At 49.6% G+C, this 18182-nt stretch overlaps 1 protein-coding gene across 1 annotated transcript in view; it reads right to left on the bottom strand.

The window, feature by feature from the left end:
* The window catches only part of LOC120986719 (asialoglycoprotein receptor 1-like), a 108430-nt gene that overhangs the window by 19585 nt on the left and 70663 nt on the right, over window positions 1-18182 (bottom strand). The window lies entirely within an intron of this gene.

Here is an 18182-nt window from a genome sequence, read left to right as displayed (position 1 = left end):
ACGTCTGTCAGAACTTCTCAGATATCTGGCGGTGACAGATGCACTTAGGTCAGGGACGCACTTAGGTCAGGGATGCACTTAGGTCAGGGACGGCTCTGCTGCAGCCGGACACTTCCTCTGCCAGTCAGGGGAATGTCAGCTCCAGTAAGCAGGAGAGCAGGGCAGACGGGTGCTGGTAATGGTTGACTCCATTATTAGGAAACAGATAGGGCGATCTGTCACAAAGACCGGGATCAGCCAACGCTGTGCTGTCTTCCTGGCTCTAGAGTTGGACACATCGCGGATCGGGTTGACAGATTACTGGGAGGGGCTGGAGAAGACCCAGCGGTCACGGTCCATATCGGAACCAATGACAAAGTTAGAGGAAGGTGGAGAGTCCTTAAAAATTATTTCGGGGATTTAGGTCAAAAGCTTAGGGCAAGGACCTCAAAGGTGACTCCGAAATACGACCGGTACCACGAGCCACACAAGAAAAGCAGCGGGAGATTAGGGAGGGGAACTAGTGGCTCCAGAACTGGTACAGGAAGGAGGGGTTTGGGTTCCTGGAGAACTGGGCCGACTTCTCTGTACAGGCTCCATCGTAGGAATGGGCTGCACCTCAATGGGGAAGAAGATGGCTAGAAGGTTGGAGGAGAGTTTAAACTAGGGACTGGGGGGAGGGGAACTATGTTATAGGAGGGGAAGTTAGTGGAGAGATAGACCAGGGGCGAGCTAGTGGGACTGGGGGGGTAATTACATTATAGGAGGGGAAGATATTGCAGATAGAGACTGGGGAGGAAGGGGGGGTAATGGGACTGGGGGAGAAATGGAAGGAGGGACTAGAACAGCTCAGAAGGAAAGGTGTAGGGTAAAAAATATACATAAACCTCTCAAATGTATGTATACTAATGGCAGAAGCCTGACTAATAAACCGGGGAACTGGAATTAGTGATGTGTGAGGAGTAGGGATGAGCGAACCCGAACTGTATAGTTCGGGTTCGTACCAAATTTTGGGGTGTCCGTGACACGTACCCGAACCCGAACATTTTCGTAAAAGTTCGGGTTCGGTGTTCGGCGCTTTCTTGGCGCTTTTTGAAAGGCTGTGTATCGGACCGTTTCAGCAGACAAGGGGTTAAAATCCGTTTAGGCGATGTGCCCCTTTCTGAGAGACAGGCCCAGCTACTGCAGAACACTAATGTCCCGAACTGGATACAAAGTAGCACTCCAACCTGGAACCTCACGAATAGCTGCTAGCAGACGAACAGGAATCAGCTTACACTTCTGGCAATCAGTCTCTAACAGCATACAGTGGATCCCCCCAATAACGAGACAAGGCTCCGTGTTGAGGGTCAAGCAGTGGTCTGAGGTGCTGGCACACCCAGCCTGGTTTTTATTACAGTTGTTTGCAAATACAGGTCCGCCCACAGGGAGGTATAAAACAACCAAGCCCATCTGGTGTACACGCCCCTAGGGGACCAGAATGAAGACTTGTGACATAGGACAGATATGCAGCACTGTAGGATACACAGAGACAATACATCCCCACAATGCATCATGGTTTCCTCCTCTCTGCCCTGGAGACACCCGAGGCGTAATCCAATTATCTCTCAGGACAAAGAGAAATCGCCAATACACATGTTGGAACAACAGGACAGACATCACCATTTAAACACACAATGGGACAATGGCACAATAGAAACACACCCAGCATTTTCCTCCCAAGCTGACAAGTTACACTTATTATAAATTGTTACAACTTTGTGAGTTTACATTGGCCATACATATAACTTACATCAATTTAAACAGTATAACTTGGGGACAAACCTATCCAAAATTCACATGAATCGGTTCAGGGGTTTAAAAGTTAGTATGGGCCATAATCCTGAGGCAAGAGGCTGATAAACAGGCCTCTCCAAAACCCAGTGGCGAGGTTGGTTTCGCCACACATCTCCCCCCCCCAGGGAAGACTAACCAGATACCTGACCTCACGCCGGTCGGTACCTGAGTTAGTCTGGCAGCCCACCCACAACCCAATACTGGACCTGTTGCATTTGGTAGCCTGTCTCTGTCCAGTGAGTCCACCAAGGTTATGTTGGAAGCTGGTACTCCCGGTCTCTGTGTTGCTCCCTGGCTTAGAGTCTGGTTGTTGGAGGGGGAGACCGACTGTCTCTACCCCCTGTGCTGTAAGTGCAGAGACCACGGTCCCATCTGCACTGTTGTGGGGGTTACTGTCTCCCCCTGGTGCGTTAATGTCACAGCCAGACAGTGTTAAGTGCTGTTTATGTATTTATGATTATCTCTTTTCTGGATCCAGGTGACCCTGACTCCCTCCGTGTCAGTGTAGGGAGCCGGTGGTCGTGTCCCCTCACTATTGTAGGGTCTTCAGGTAATAGATAGCCGAGGAACGTGGATATGCGCCCATCCACCTTTGGGGTGTTCGCATAGGCTGAGCAGTGAGGGAGAGCGGCAGATCTATTGCAGGGGTCTCCCTTTGTTCCTTAGTTGTGGATCCAGAGAGACATTGTTTATATGGTTTTGTCTTGTTTCCTGTACACCATCCGTGACATTATCAGCCGCCAAAACCGTCTCAAGCATGGATCCGGTTTCACTTTTGGCTGAACGCTTTCAGGGTCTTGCTTTGGAGGTAGCTGATCTCCGTAAGACTTTTTCTCAGTTTCAAGTGACCGGTTCAGCTTGCGTTCATGGAGTTTGTGCTGAGCCTAAGATCTCGCTCCCGGATACGTTCTCCGGGGGTAGTGAGAATTTTGTGCGTTTTAGAGAGGCTTGCAAACTCCATTTTCGCCTTCTTCCCCATTCTTCTGGTGATGAAGAACGGAGGGTGGGGATCATTATATCACTGCTCAGGGGTAACGCTCAGTCCTGGGCCTTTTCGCTGCCGGAGGGGGCACGGCCCCTCCGTTCAGTGGATGAATTCTTTTTAGCCCTGGGTCAGATATATGATGATCCGGATCGTATTGCTCTGGCTGAGTCTAGACTACGTCTGTTATGCCAGGGTAAACAATCCGCAGAGATATACTGCTCAGAATTTCGGAGATGGGCAGCAGATACGGGTTGGAATGATGCTGCACTCCGAAGTCAATTTTGCTATGGTCTTTCAGAGGGATTGAGAGATGCATTTGCCTTTCATGAGAGACCTACCTCCTTGGATTCTGCTATGTCTCAGGCTGTTCGTATTGACAGGCGTCTTAGAGAGAGAGGAGAGATCTCTCCTTCCTGTCATACTCAGTCCCGGGACAGTGCAGCGGTCTCATTCTGTGCACAGGGGTCTCAGTCGCTGTCAGCCCCTTCTCAGCAGGAGTCCATGCAGTTGGGGTTGATTGCCTCTGACAATAGAAGATTCAGCCCGCATGGGAGGGTTTGTTTTTGTTGTGGAGGTATAAATCATCTGGAAAATGTTTGTCCCTCAAGGAGATTCAGGCAGTTTTCTGGGAGTAATAAAGAGACAAAAAGGAAAAAATCTTTTAAAAATGTTCCGTCTGTTACTATTGGCAGGGTTGAGGCGGAAATTGAAGGTTTTCCGTTTGCTTGTAGTTCCCGTTTTGTCCTGCCTGCTAGGGTGGCGCTAGAGAGCAAGAGCATTTTTTGTGAGATTTTTGTGGATAGTGGAGCAGCTGTCAACCTCATTGATAATCAATTTGCAATAACTCATGGTTTCCAGGTGTGCACTTTGGGAAAGGATATTCCTGTTTTTGCTATTGATTCAGCTCCACTTTCTCAGAAATCATTAAAGGGCATAGTTCACAATATCCGTTTAATTGTGAGTGACGCTCATGTTGAGGATGTGTCATGTTTCGTCCTTAGCGGTTTGCCTACTCCTCTAGTGTTGGGGCTACCCTGGCTCACTAAACATAACCCCACCATTGATTGGCAAGCGAGGCAAATAAATGGTTGGAGTAACTTTTGCAGAGAGAATTGCCTCATAACATCTGTTTCTGAGGTTTCTACTAAAACTGTACTACCTTTCCTCTCTGAATTTTTGGATGTCTTCTCTGAGAGTGGAGTTCAGGATTTGCCCCCGCACAGGGAGTACGATTGCCCTATTAATCTCATCCCAGGTGCCAAGCTGCCTAAATCTCGTTTATACAATCTCTCCCAACCTGAGAGGGTCGCTATGCGGGCTTATATCTCTGAGAGTCTGAGAAAAGGACACATACGACCCTCGAAGTCACCTGTTGCCGCTGGTTTTTTCTTTGTTAAGAAAAAAGATGGTTCTTTAAGACCTTGTCTGGATTTCAGGGAGCTGAACAGTATCACTATTCGTGATCCTTATCCGCTTCCTCTGATCCCGGACCTGTTTAACCAGGTTGTTGGGTCTAAAGTCTTTTCCAAATTAGACCTAAGAGGGGCATACAACCTGGTCAGGGTCAGAGAAGGAGACGAATGGAAGACGGCTTTCAATACCCCTGAGGGCCATTTTGAGAATTTGGTTATGCCTTTTGGTTTGATGAATGCCCCAGCCGTTTTTCAGCATTTCGTCAACAGCATTTTTTATCATTTAATGGGAAAATTTGTATTGGTGTATTTGGATGACATTTTGATTTTTTCTCCTGATTTCAAGACTCATAAGGAACACTTACGTCAGGTCTTGCTCATCCTGCGGGAGAATAAATTATACGCGAAACTGGAAAAATGTGTGTTTGCGGTTCCAGAGATCCAATTTCTGGGGTTTCTTGTCTCCGCTTCTGGTTTTCGCATGGACCCCGAGAAGGTCCGCGCTGTGCTTGAGTGGGAGCTTCCTGAGAATCAGAAGGCGCTGATGCGTTTTTTGGGCTTTGCTAATTATTACAGGAAATTTATTTTGAATTATTCCTCTGTTGTTAAACCACTCACTGATATGACCAGAAAGAGGGGAGATTTTTCTTCCTGGTCGGTAGAGGCGCGTAAGGCCTTTTCTAATATCAAGGAGAGTTTTGCTTCCGCTCCCATCCTAGTACAACCTGATATTTCGTTACCCTTCATAGTTGAGGTTGATGCTTCTGAGGTAGGGGTGGGTGCGGTCTTGTCTCAGGGTTCCTCTCCTGCCAAATGGCAACCGTGTGCCTTTTTCTCGAAGAAACTCTCCTCCGCAGAGAGAAATTATGATGTGGGAGATAGGGAATTGTTGGCATTCAAGTTGGCTTTTGAGGAATGGCGCCATTGGCTAGAGGGAGCCAGACACCCTATTACCGTGTTTACTGACCATAAAAATCTGGCCTACTTGGAGTCAGCCAAGCGTCTGGACCCGAGACAGGCCAGATGGTCTTTGTTCTTTTCAAGGTTTAATTTTGTTGTTACGTTCCGCCCTGGGGTTAAGAATGTGAAGGCAGATGCCCTGTCACGTTGTTTTCCGGGAGGTGGGAATTTTGAAGACCCGGGTCCCATTTTGGCTGAAGGTGTGGTGGTCTCTGCTCTTTTTCCTGAATTGGAGGCAGAGGTGCAGGCAGCCCAGTCAGAAGCTCCTGATCTTTGTCCTCCTGGGAGGTTGTTTGTGCCTCTCGCTTTGAGACACAAGATTTTTAAAGAACACCACGATACGGTCCTTGCTGGGCACCCGGGGGCAAGAGCCACACTGGATCTCATTGCTCGGAGATTCTGGTGGCCTGCGCTTCGTAAGTCGGTTGAGGGTTTTGTGGCAGCTTGCGAGACTTGCGCTCGTGCCAAGGTCCCTCATTCACGGCCATCAGGTCCTCTCCTTCCTTTGCCCATTCCTTCCCGTCCTTGGACACATCTGTCCATGGACTTCATAACGGACTTGCCTCGTTCCTCGGGAAAGTCTGTGATTCTGGTGGTGGTGGACCGTTTTAGCAAAATGGTGCATTTTATCCCTTTTTCTGGTTTGCCCAATGCTAAGACGCTGGCGCAGGCATTTATTGACCACATTGTCAAATTGCATGGGATTACTTCAGACATAGTCTCTGATAGGGGCACGCAGTTTGTTTCCAGATTCTGGAAGGCTTTCTGTTCTCGCTTGGGGGTTCGGTTGTCATTCTCTTCTGCTTTCCATCCGCAGTCGAATGGCCAGACAGAGCGCGTCAATCAGAATCTGGAGACATATCTGCGCTGTTTTGTGGCGGAGAATCAGGAGGATTGGTGTTCTTTTTTGTCCCTTGCTGAGTTTGCTTTAAATAACCGTCGTCAGGAGTCCTCTGATAAGTCACCATTTTTTGGTGCATATGGGTTTCATCCGCAGTTTGGGACTTTCTCGGGAGAGGGCTCTTCTGGTTTGCCTGATGAGGACAGATTCTCCTCGTCTTTGTCATCTATTTGGCAAAAGATTCAGGATAATCTAAAGAGCATGAGTGAGAGATATAAGCGTGTGGCGGATAAGAGACGTGTGCCTGGTCCGGACCTGAATGTTGGTGATCTGGTGTGGTTGTCTACCAAGAATATCAAATTGAAGGTTCCTTCCTGGAAGTTGGGTCCTAGGTTTATTGGGCCTTACAAGATCCTGTCTGTCATCAATCCTGTTGCCTACCGTCTTGATCTTCCTCAGACTTGGAAGATCCATAATGTTTTTCATAAGTCCTTATTAAAACCTTATGTTCAACCTATTGTACCCTCGCCTTTGCCTCCTCCTCCGATTATGGTTGATGGAAATCTTGAATTTCAGGTCTCTAGGATTGTGGATTCTCGTCTTGTCCGCGGTTCCCTCCAGTACCTCGTTCATTGGGAGGGTTATGGTCCTGAGGAGAGGATGTGGGTCCCAGTGACGGACATTAAGGCCTCTCGTCTCATCAGGGCTTTCCATAGGTCCCATCCTGATAAGGTGGGCTCTGAGTGTCCGGAGTCCACTCCTAGAGGGAGGGGTACTGTCACAGCCAGACAGCTGAGAAGCGCTCATAGGAGCTTTTCAGATCCTCCTCCTTGAATTTCTTTGTTTTGGTTTAGTTTCTCATCTCGTTAGTCTATCTCAGCTGTCATGCAGTCTGACTGATTGCTACCCTTTAAATTCCTCCCCATAATGCAGTAGTGTGCGGCTGATACAACTTCCTGGAGTGTGTGTGCATGCTGTTCCCAGTTCCCAGTTCCCAGTCGCCTGCAAGTTAAGTGCTGTTTATGTATTTATGATTATCTCTTTTCTGGATCCAGGTGACCCTGACTCCCTCCGTGTCAGTGTAGGGAGCCGGTGGTCGTGTCCCCTCACTATTGTAGGGTCTTCAGGTAATAGATAGCCGAGGAACGTGGATATGCGCCCATCCACCTTTGGGGTGTTCGCATAGGCTGAGCAGTAAGGGAGAGCGGCAGGTCTATTGCAGGGGTCTCCCTTTGTTCCTTAGTTGTGGATCCAGAGAGACATTGTTTATATGGTTTTGTCTTGTTTCCTGTACACCATCCGTGACAGTTAAGCTGCCACTGGGGAGAGGGGGTAACAAGCTCCTCTCCCATACATACTTCCAGCCGCTGGGGAGGGCGACCGACCGTCTCCGCTCCCAATACAGTGTCCTGCTGCTGGGGAAAGGAGACTGGGCTCTCTATTCCCTGCTGGACACTCTGCCGCTGGGGAATGGAGACTGGGCTCCCAATTCCCAAAAAATCACTCTGCTGCTGGGGGGCAGGAACAACTACCTCTGCCCCCTGTAACTCAGCCTGCCGCTGGGGAGGGAGGACGCTGCTCTCCTCTCCCTGCATTTCACACTGCCTTCCCGGCATATCACTCTGCTGCTGGGGGGCAGGAACAACTACCTCTGCCCCCTGTAACTCAGCCTGCCGCTGGGGAGGGAGGACGCTGCTCTCCTCTCCCTGCACTTCACACTGCCTTCCCGGCATATCACTCTGCTGCTGGGGGGCAGGAACAACTACCTCTGCCCCCTGTAACTCAGCCTGCCGCTGGGGAGGGAGGACGCTGCTCTCCTCTCCCTGCACTTCACACTGCCGCTGGGGAATGGAGACTGGGCTCCCAATTCCCTGCAATTCACACTGCCGCTGGGGAATGGAGACTGGGCTCCCAATTCCCTGCTGGACACTCTGTCGCTGGGGAGAGGAGACTGAGCTCCCTCTGTCCCGCAACTGTAACTTCCGATGGAGGTCCACCCAACGTGGCAGCTGACCATCACCTTCTGCCCGGTATAGTAGGGTCTTGAACACTAGACTCCTCACGAACTTCACGTATTTCTCAGCTGGATTGGGTACGAAGAAGTTCAGCCGCAACCACATCATACGGTCAAATTCCTCCACAGAGTATCTGTACTCCACTGCTGGTTCCATCCTGGTGCTTTTAGGGTCGCTGTACTGAGACATGAGTTGCCCTTAAGTTGTAAAATCCAAAGAAATGGTGTCTCCTGTAGCTGTCCTTTTGGCTGTAGGAACGATCCCGCCACTGCCACCAATGTAACAGACCGTTTCAGCAGACAAGGGGTTAAAATCCGTTTAGGCGATGTGCCCCTTTCTGAGAGACAGGCAAAGCTACTGCAGAACACCAATGTCCCGAACTGGATACAAAGTAGCACTCCAAACTGGAACCTCACGAATAGCTGCTAGCAGACGAACAGGAATCAGCTTACACTCCTGGCAATCAGTCTGTAACAGCATACAGCGGATCCCCCCAATAACGAGACAAGGCTCCGTGTTGAGGGTCAAGCAGTGGTCTGAGGTGCTGGCACACCCAGCCTGTTTTTTATTACAGTTGTTGCAATTACAGGTCCGCCCACAGGGTATCACGGTCGGCGTGGCTATCACATACGTGACACAGAGGGAGGGAACGAGGAAGCCCTGCCCAAGTGAGAGGGAAGATGGTGACCCCTGACTCACCTGGCGGCTGGCACCTGGCTGCCCTGACGTCCCTAGACGGGTTCCTCACCCGTACGCCGATCACGTGCCTAAAGCCCTGGCTTTCCCTGAGCTGAGCCCTAGGTAGTGAACAGGGCGATGGGAACACTAGTCCGCACCACTAACTCTAAGGGAAATCAGACAACACGGACTCAACATATATTCCCAGGTGGGTGACGACAGGAGACAACAATAAGCCCAACAGGGATCCGGAGGGTAGCTCTCAGGAACGACAACCAGGATAACCACTCCAGTGGGTCAGTATAGATGTCCAGGCAGGAAGCTCTATAACTGGCAACTAGAGAAGTGTGAGGGGAGAATATAAGGAGGTAGGGAGTGGCAGACAAGAAACAGCTGAGGAGGAGAAGCTACGGATCCCTGAGAGAGACAAAAAGGATAGCAAGGCAAACACAGAAAACAATCACTAAGAAACAACGTGATCTTTAGATATAGAGCGCGCAGCCACCCGCTGCGACTTCCTGACCCCGGGTATAACGGAGTCAGACGTGGCTCTTGATACCCTCGTGACAGTACCCCCCCTTTCACGAGGGGCCTCCGGACACTCAGGACCAGGTCTCTCCGGATAAGAGGCATGGAAAGTCTGAATTAACCTGTTGGCGTTTACCTCTGACGCTGGAACCCACATTCTTTCCTCGGGACCGTAACCCCTCCAATGCACCAGATACTGAAGAGAGCGGCGGACCCGACGAGAATCAACAATTCTGGCTATTTGAAACTCCAGATTACCAGCCACAATGACAGGAGGAGGTGGCAGCGGCGATGGTTCTAGAGGTGGAACATACTTCTTGAGTAACGATTTATGGAAGACGTTATGGATCTTAAAAGTCTGAGGTAGCTCCAGGCGAAAAGCCACAGGGTTAATGACGGCTACTATTTTATAGGGACCAATGAACCTAGGACCCAGTTTCCAAGAAGGAACCTTCAACTTAATATTCCTAGTAGACAACCACACATAGTCATTCACTCCTAGGTCCGGACCTGGCGACCGTTTCTTATCGGCCATGCATTTATATTTACCACTCATCTTTTTCAAGTTAACTTGCACCTTCTGCCATACCGATGAAAGAGATGAAGAAAACCTTTCCTCTTCGGGAACCCCAGAAGACCCCCCCTCTTTGAAAGTACAAAATTGGGGATGAAAACCGTATGCACCAAGGAATGGTGACTTGCCAGTGGACTCCTGATAATGATTATTTATGGCAAACTCAGCTAACGGTAAATATGATGACCACAACTCTTGGTTTTCAGACACAAAACACCTTAAATATGTTTCTAGGTTTTGGTTGGTACGCTCAGTCTGTCCATTCGACTGAGGATGGAAAGCTGAGGAAAAGGACAAGTGAACCCCCAAACGGGAACAAAAAGCTTTCCAAAACTTAGAAATAAACTGGGTTCCCCGATCCGAAACCACATCGGAAGGGACCCCGTGAAGATTCACGATTTCACTGATAAACACCTGAGCGAGAGTTTTAGCATTAGGAAGTGCGGGTAGCGCAATAAAGTGTACCATTTTGCTAAACCTGTCTACTACTACCAAGATAACAGTTTTACCCGCCGACAACGGTAAGTCAGTGATGAAATCCATTGACAGATGTGTCCATGGCCTATTGGGGATGAAAAGTGGCAATAAAGACCCTGCTGGACGTGTATGAGAGACTTTCGCGCATGCACAAGTAGAACAAGTAGACACGAAATCCATTACATCCTGACGCAACCTTGGCCACCAAAAACGACGAGATAAAAGCTCCAAGGTTGCTTTACTACCCGGGGGTCCAGCAAGTGCCAAATTATGATGTTCTTTTAATAATTCAAGACGCAGGTTTAACGGTACAAACAATTTCTCTGAGGGGCAAGAGGCCGGGGCGTCCCCCTGGGCCTCTAACACCTTTCCCTCTAGAACAGAGTGTACAGCAGAGACAACCACTCCTCTTTGTAAAATAGGTACCGGATCACAAACATTACCCCCTCCAGGGAAACTACGAGATAATGCGTCTGCCTTGGTATTTTTTGCCCCAGGACGATAGGTGATTACAAAGTTAAATCTGGTAAAGAATAGCGACCACCTAGCTTGTCTAGGGGTGAGGCGCTTAGCCGATTCTAGGTACAGAAGGTTCTTGTGATCCGTAATCACCGTGACGGGGTGGATTGCTCCCTCTAAGAAGTGACGCCACTCTTCAAGCGCCAGTTTAATCGCCAACAATTCCCTATTTCCAATATCATAATTCTTCTCCGCAGAAGATAATTTTTTGGAAAAGAAAGCGCAAGGACGCCATTTGCCAGGAGACGGACCCTGAGACAATACAGCTCCCACTCCCACCTCTGACGCATCTACCTCGACAATAAAAGGCTGGGAGACATCAGGTTGAATTAGAACAGGTGCCGAGGTAAACCTCTCCTTTAGAGAGGAAAATGCATCTTTAGCGGCGTCAGACCATTTGGAAAAATCCGTCCCCTTCCTAGTCATATCGGTAAGGGGTTTAACGATCACAGAATAATTTTTAATGAACTTTCTATAGAAATTAGCGAAACCCAAAAACCGTTGTAGGGCTTTAAGGTTCTCAGGAAGATCCCAATCTAAAATTGCCTGGACCTTCCCAGGATCCATACGGAAACCTGAAGCAGATAATAGATATCCCAGGAACTGTAATTCCTGAACAGCGAAGACACATTTTTCAATTTTCGCATATAATTTATTCGTCCGTAGGACCTGCAGTACTTGCCTGACATGCACCTCATGTGTTTTCAGATCAGCCGAATAAATTAAGATATCATCTAGGTATATGACTACAAACCTGCCGATGAGATGACTAAAAATATCATTAACGAAATGTTGGAAGACAGCAGGAGCATTGGTCAGACCGAAAGGCATAACTAGATTTTCATAATGCCCCTCAGGGGTGTTAAACGCTGTCTTCCACTCATCCCCTTCCCTGATACGAATCAGATTGTAGGCCCCCCTAAGATCAAGTTTGGAGAACCACCTAGCACCCGCAATCTGATTAAAAAGGTCAGGAATGAGAGGAAGAGGGTATGGGTCTCGGATGGTTATCTGGTTTAGCTCACGGAAATCTAGGCAAGGACGCAGGCCCCCATCTTTCTTTTTAACAAAGAAAAACCCTGCAGCCACGGGTGAAGAAGAGGGTCTGATGTGTCCCTTAGCCAGACTTTCGGAGATATAATCTTTCATGGCTTGTCTCTCCGGACCCGAAAGATTATATAACCTGGTCTTGGGTAATTTTGCCCCGGGAATCAGGTTAACCGGGCAATCATAAGGACGATGAGGTGGTAACTTCTGACAACCCTTTTCAGAAAAAACGTCCTCAAAGTCCGAAATAAATGTAGGTAGGGAAGCTATGGAGGCGACTAAGCAATTGTTATTTAGGTAATTCTCTCTGCAATGCTCACTCCACTCCAATATCTCCCTGGCCTGCCAATCCACCACTGGATTGTGCGCTACCAACCAGGGAAGACCCAATACCACAGGAGAGGGAAGGCCCTCCAGAACGTAACATGCAAGACACTCATTATGGTGGTCCCCTACCCGAAGGTGTAAATTACGAACAATGTGGGTGAGGTTTCTCTGAGACAGAGGAGCAGAATCTATAGCGAATACGGGAATAGGTCTCTGCAGCGTACAGAGAGACAAACCCATAGTGCGGGCAAAATGGGCATCTATCAAGTTTACCCCTGCTCCACTGTCTAGAAAAACAGAAATAGACTCCGTCTTAACACCAAAAACAATGACCGCTGGTAACACAAATTGAGATGTTCGTATGGAGGAAACGTATACCCCCCGGCTGACATCCTCCGCACAGCCCGGGGTTAGTAGTTTTCCGACTGTCTTTTGTTTTTGAGAAAGGAGGGACAGACATTAATGAAATGACCCCTCCCCCCACAGAAAAAACAAGCCCCCCCCCTGCGGCGAACCTCAGGAGGACGGACCTGACGAGAAGTTCCGCCTAGCTGCATAGGCTCATCTAAGTCAGTACAGGCTGACTGTTGCTTGGGAGAGGTAACCAATTGCTCCGGAATTTTCGATTTCTCCCTAAGACGTCTATCTATTCTGATAGAGAGGGACATAACAGCATCCAGGGAAAGGGGGGTCTCATACAGCGCCAGAGCATCCTTAACCCTTTCAGATAACCCAGAGCAGAACTGACTCCTGAGAGCCGGGTCGTTCCACTGAGTATCCGTAGCCCACCTACGGAACTCTGAGCAATATTCCTCTGCTGACCGATCTCCCTGTAGGAGTCTCCGTAACTTCGACTCAGCCAGGGCGACTCGGTCAGGGTAACGAGAACGCCCAGGATTGCGGATCCCCCTGAAGCAGGGAAATGACAATCCCTACCCGCTGTTCTTCATGACCTGAGGAGTAAGGGCGCAACTTAAAATATAATTTGCAGGCCTCACGGAACGTCGCAAATTTGTCCCTTCCCCCAGAAAATCTGTCGGGAAGAGCAACCTTGGGTTCAGTGACAACCTGGTTACCCGTAGCAACCGCTGGGGGTGCGGTCTGCTGCATTTGCTGCTGTTGTTGGAGAACAGACGCCTTCAATCCTGCCACCTCCAAAGACAGGCCTTGAAGCTGTTCTGCCAAGGCATCAATAGGATCCATATTGGATTCTAAGTAGAGAGAGGGAAAAAAAAACAACAAACAAAAAATTAAAAATTTTTATTTATTTTTTTTTTTCTCAAAAAGTAAGGGCCAGTTATAATATCACGGTCGGCGTGGCTATCACATACGTGACACAGAGGGAGGGAACGAGGAAGGCCCTGCCCAAGTGAGAGGGAAGATGGTGACCCCTGACTCACCTAGCGGCTGGCACCTGGCTGCCCTGACGTCCCTAGACGGGTTCCTCACCCGTACGCCGATCACGTGCCTAAAGCCCTGGCTTTCCCTAAGCTGAGCCCTAGATAGTGAACAGGGCGATGGGAACACTAGTCCGCACCACTAGCTCTAAAGGAAAACACCAAGGGGAGGACAGACAATACAGACTCAACATATAATCCCAGGTGGGTGACGACAGGAGACAACAATAAGCCCAACAGGGATCCGGAGGGTAGCTCTCAGGAACGACAACCAGGATAACCACTCCAGTGGGTCAGTATAGATGTCCAGGCAGGAAGCTCTATAACTGGCAACTAGAGAAGTGTGAGGGGAGAATATAAGGAGGTAGGGAGTGGCAGACAAGAAACAGCTGAGGAGGAGAAGCTACGGATCCCTGAGAGAGACAAAAAGGATAGCAAGGCAAACACAGAAAACAATCACAAAGAAACAACGTGATCTTTCGATATAGAGCGCGCAGCCACCCGCTGCGACTTCCTGACCCCGGGTATAACGGAGTCAGACGTGGCTCTTGATACCCTCGTGACACAGGGAGGTGTAAAACAACCAAGCCCATCTGGTGTACACGCCCCTAGGGGACCAGAATGAAGACTGTGACATAGGACAGATATGCAGCACTGTAGGATACACAGAGACAATACATCCCCACAATGCATCATGGTTTCCTCCTCTCTGCCCTGGAGACACCCGAGGCGTAATCCAATTATCTCTCAGGACAAAGAGAAATCGCCAATACACATGTGGATATAACAGGACAGACATCACCATTTAAACACACAATGGGACAATGGCACAATAGAAACACACCCAGCATTTCCTCCCAAGCTACACTTATTATAAATTGTTACAACTTTGTGAGTTTACATTGGCCATACATATAACTTACATCAATTTAAACAGTATAACTTGGGGACAAACCTATCCAAAATTCACTTGAATCGGTTCAGGGGTTTAAAAGTTAGTATGGGCCATAATCCTGAGGCAAGAGGCTGATAAACAAGCCTCTCCAAAACCCAGTGGCGAGGTTGGTTTCGCCACAGGCTGAAAAGCAGCCAATCAACAAGCGTCATACTACTTGCCCCAAGAGGCCGTCACAGCCTTGCCTACTATTGGCATGGCTGTGATTGGCCAGTGCAGCATGTGACCCAGCCTCTATATAAGCTTGGGTCACGTAGCGCTGCACGTCACTCTGCTGATACAAGCGTAGGGAGAGGTTGCTGCTGCGACGTTAGGGCGAGATTAGGCAGATTAACTCCTCCAAAAGACTTAAGTCAGTGATCGATCTACAGCTGTGGATCATTGAAGTGCTGATATTGAATTGCTCACTGTTTTTAGGCTGCCCAGAGCGTTTTTCAGTCACTTTTTTCTGGGGTGATCGGCGGCCATTTTGTGGCTTGCTTGTGCGCCAGCACAAGCTATCACCAAGTGCATTTAACCATCAATAGTGTGGTTATTTTTTGGCCATATACTACATCAGGGGCAAGCTGAGCCTGTCACCCATCGCCTAAAAAATAGTCCTCACATTTATATTAATCCAAATCTGTCATTACTGTTTTAGCTGGTCAAGTTATTTTTAGTGACCATCAAAGCACAGTTTTTGTTCTGGGTTGAAAAACTATTCCCAAATTTGCAATTCTCAAAATTAGTGGTTTCTGCTGTATCAGGCCTACTTTAAATCTATCCCTAAAAGGGTATATTAGATTCAAGGTGCCGATAGGGTAATTCTCAAGAACTTCACACACACGCTACAGTGCAGATCCAAGTCTAATTCTGTCCGTAAACGTATACCTGTCATCCAGCGCCTAAAAAATAGGCCTCAAATTTATATTCAGCTAAATCTGTCATTACTGCTGTGCCTGTATTAGTGTAATACGGTACCTAAATAGATAGCCAGATAGTGTTAGGTGTCTGTAAAAAAAGGCCTGAATTTGAATTCAATACATTGGCCCGAATAATATTTTTCTTATTGTGGTGAACGGTAACAATGAGGAAAACATGTAGTAAGGGACACGGACGTGGACATGGTCGTGGTGGTGTTAGTGGACCCTCTGGTGCTGGGAGAGGACGTGGCCGTTCTGCCACAGCCACACGTCCCAGTGTACCAACTACCTCAGGTCCCAGTAGCCGCAAGAATTTACAGGGATATTTTGTGGGGCCGAATGCCGTTCTAAGGATGGTAAGGCCTGAGCAGGTACAGGCATTAGTCAATTGGGTGGCCGACAGTGGATCCAGCACGTTCACATTATCTCCCACCCAGTCTTCTGCATTAAGCGCACAGATGGCGCATGAAAACCAAGCCCATCAGTCTGTCACATCACCCCCATGCATATCAGGGAAACTGTCTAAGCCTCAAGTTATGCAGCAGTCTCTTATGCTGTTTGAAGACTCTGCTGCCAGGGTTTCCCAAGGGCATCCACCTAGCTCTTCACCAGCGGTGGAAGAGATAGAATGCACTAACGCACAACCACTTATGTTTCCTGATGATGAGGACATGGGAATACCACCTCAGCACGTCTCTGATGATGACGAAACACAGGTGCCAACTGCTGCGTCTTTCTGCAGTGTGCAGACTGAACAGGAGGTCAGGGATCAAGACTGGGTGGAAGATGATTCAGGGGACGATGAGGTCCTAGACCCCACATGGAATGAAGGTCGTGCCACTGACTTTCACAGTTCGGAGGAAGAGGCAGTGGTGAGACCGAGCCAACAGTGTAGCAAAAGAGGGAGCAGTGGGCAAAATCAGAACACCCGCCGCCAAGAGACTCCGCCTGCTACTGACCGCCGCCATCTGGGACCGAGCACCCCAAAGGCAGCTTCAAGGAGTTCCCTGGCATGGCACTTCTTCAAACAATGTGCTGACGACAAGACCCGAGTGGTTTGCACGCTGTGCCATCAGAGCCTGAAGCGAGGCATTAACGTTCTGAACCTTAGCACAACCTGCATGACCAGGCACCTGCATGCAAAGCATGAACTGCAGTGGAGTAAACACCTTAAAAACAAGGAAGTCACTCAGGCTCCCCCTGCTACCTCTTCTGCTGCTGCCGCCTCGGCCTCTTCTGCTGCTGCCGCCGCCTCGGCCTCTTCCTCCGCCTCTGGAGGAACGTTGGCACCTGTCGCCCAGCAAACATGGGATGTACCACCAACACCACCACCTGCGTCACCAAGCATCTCAACCATGTCACACGGCAGCGTTCAGCTCTCCATCTCACAAACATTTGAGAGAAAGCGTAAATTCCCACCTAGCCACCCTCGATCCCTGGCCCTGAATGCCAGCATTTCTAAACTACTGGCCTATGAAATGCTGTCATTCAGGCTGGTGGACACACACAGCTTCAAACAGCTCATGTCGCTTGCTGTCCCACAGTATGTTGTTCCCAGCCGGCACTACTTCTCCAAGAGAGCCGTGCCTTCCCTGCACAAACAAGTGTCCGATAAAATCAAGTGTGCACTGCGCAACGCCATCTGTGGCAAGGTCCACCTAACCACAGATACGTGGACCAGTAAGCACGGCCAGGGACGCTATATCTCCCTAACTGCACACTGGGTAAATGTAGTGGCGGCTGGGCCCCAGGCGGAGAGCTGTTTGGCGCACGTCCTTCCGCCACCAAGGATCGCAGGGCAACATTCTTTGCCTCCTGTCTCCTCCTCCTCCTACTCAGCTTCCTCCTCCTCTTCTTCCACCTGCTCATCCAGTCAGCCACACACCTTCACCACCAACTTCAGCACAGCCCGGGGTAAACGTCAGCAGGCCATTCTGAAACTCATATGTTTGGGGGACAGGCCCCACACCGCACAGGAGTTGTGGGGGGGTATAGAACAACAGACCGACGAGTGGTTGCTGCCGGTGAGCCTCAAGCCCGGCCTGGTGGTGTGCGATAATGGGCGAAATCTCGTTGCAGCTCTGGGACTAGCCGGTTTGACGCACATCCCTTGCCTGGCGCATGTGCTGAATTTGGTGGTGCAGAAGTTCATTCGCAACTACCCCGACATGTCAGAGCTGCTGCATAAAGTGCGGGCCGTCTGTTCGCGCTTCCGGCGTTCACACCCTGCCGCTGCTCGCCTGTCTGCGCTACAGCGCAACTTCGGCCTTCCCGCTCACCGCCTCATATGCGACGTGCCCACCAGGTGGAACTCCACCTTGCATATGCTGGACAGACTGTGCGAGCAGCAGCAGGCCATAGTGGAGTTTCAGCTGCAGCACGCACGGGTCAGTCGCACTGCGGATCAGACCCACTTCACCACCAATGACTGGTCCTCCATGCGAGACCTGTGTGCCCTGTTGCGCTGTTTCGAGTACTCCACCAACATGGCCAGTGGCGATGACGCCGTTATCAGCGTTACAATACCACTTCTATGTCTCCTTGAGAAAACACTTAGGGCGATGATGGAAGAGGAGGTGGCCCAGGAGGAGGAGGAGGAAGAGGGCTCATTTTTAGCACTTTCAGGCCAGTCTCTTCGAAGTGACTCAGAGGGAGGTTTTTTGCAACACCAGAGGCCAGGTACAAATGTGGCCAGACAGGGCCCACTACTGGAGGACGAGGAGGACGAGGAGGAGGTGGAGGAGGATGAG

This window comes from Bufo bufo, chromosome 1 (genome assembly GCF_905171765.1).
Source record: "Bufo bufo chromosome 1, aBufBuf1.1, whole genome shotgun sequence".
Classification (NCBI taxonomy): domain Eukaryota; kingdom Metazoa; phylum Chordata; class Amphibia; order Anura; family Bufonidae; genus Bufo; species Bufo bufo.
Note: the sequence above shows the minus strand (reverse complement) of the source record. Positions and strands in the feature narration are given on the sequence as shown.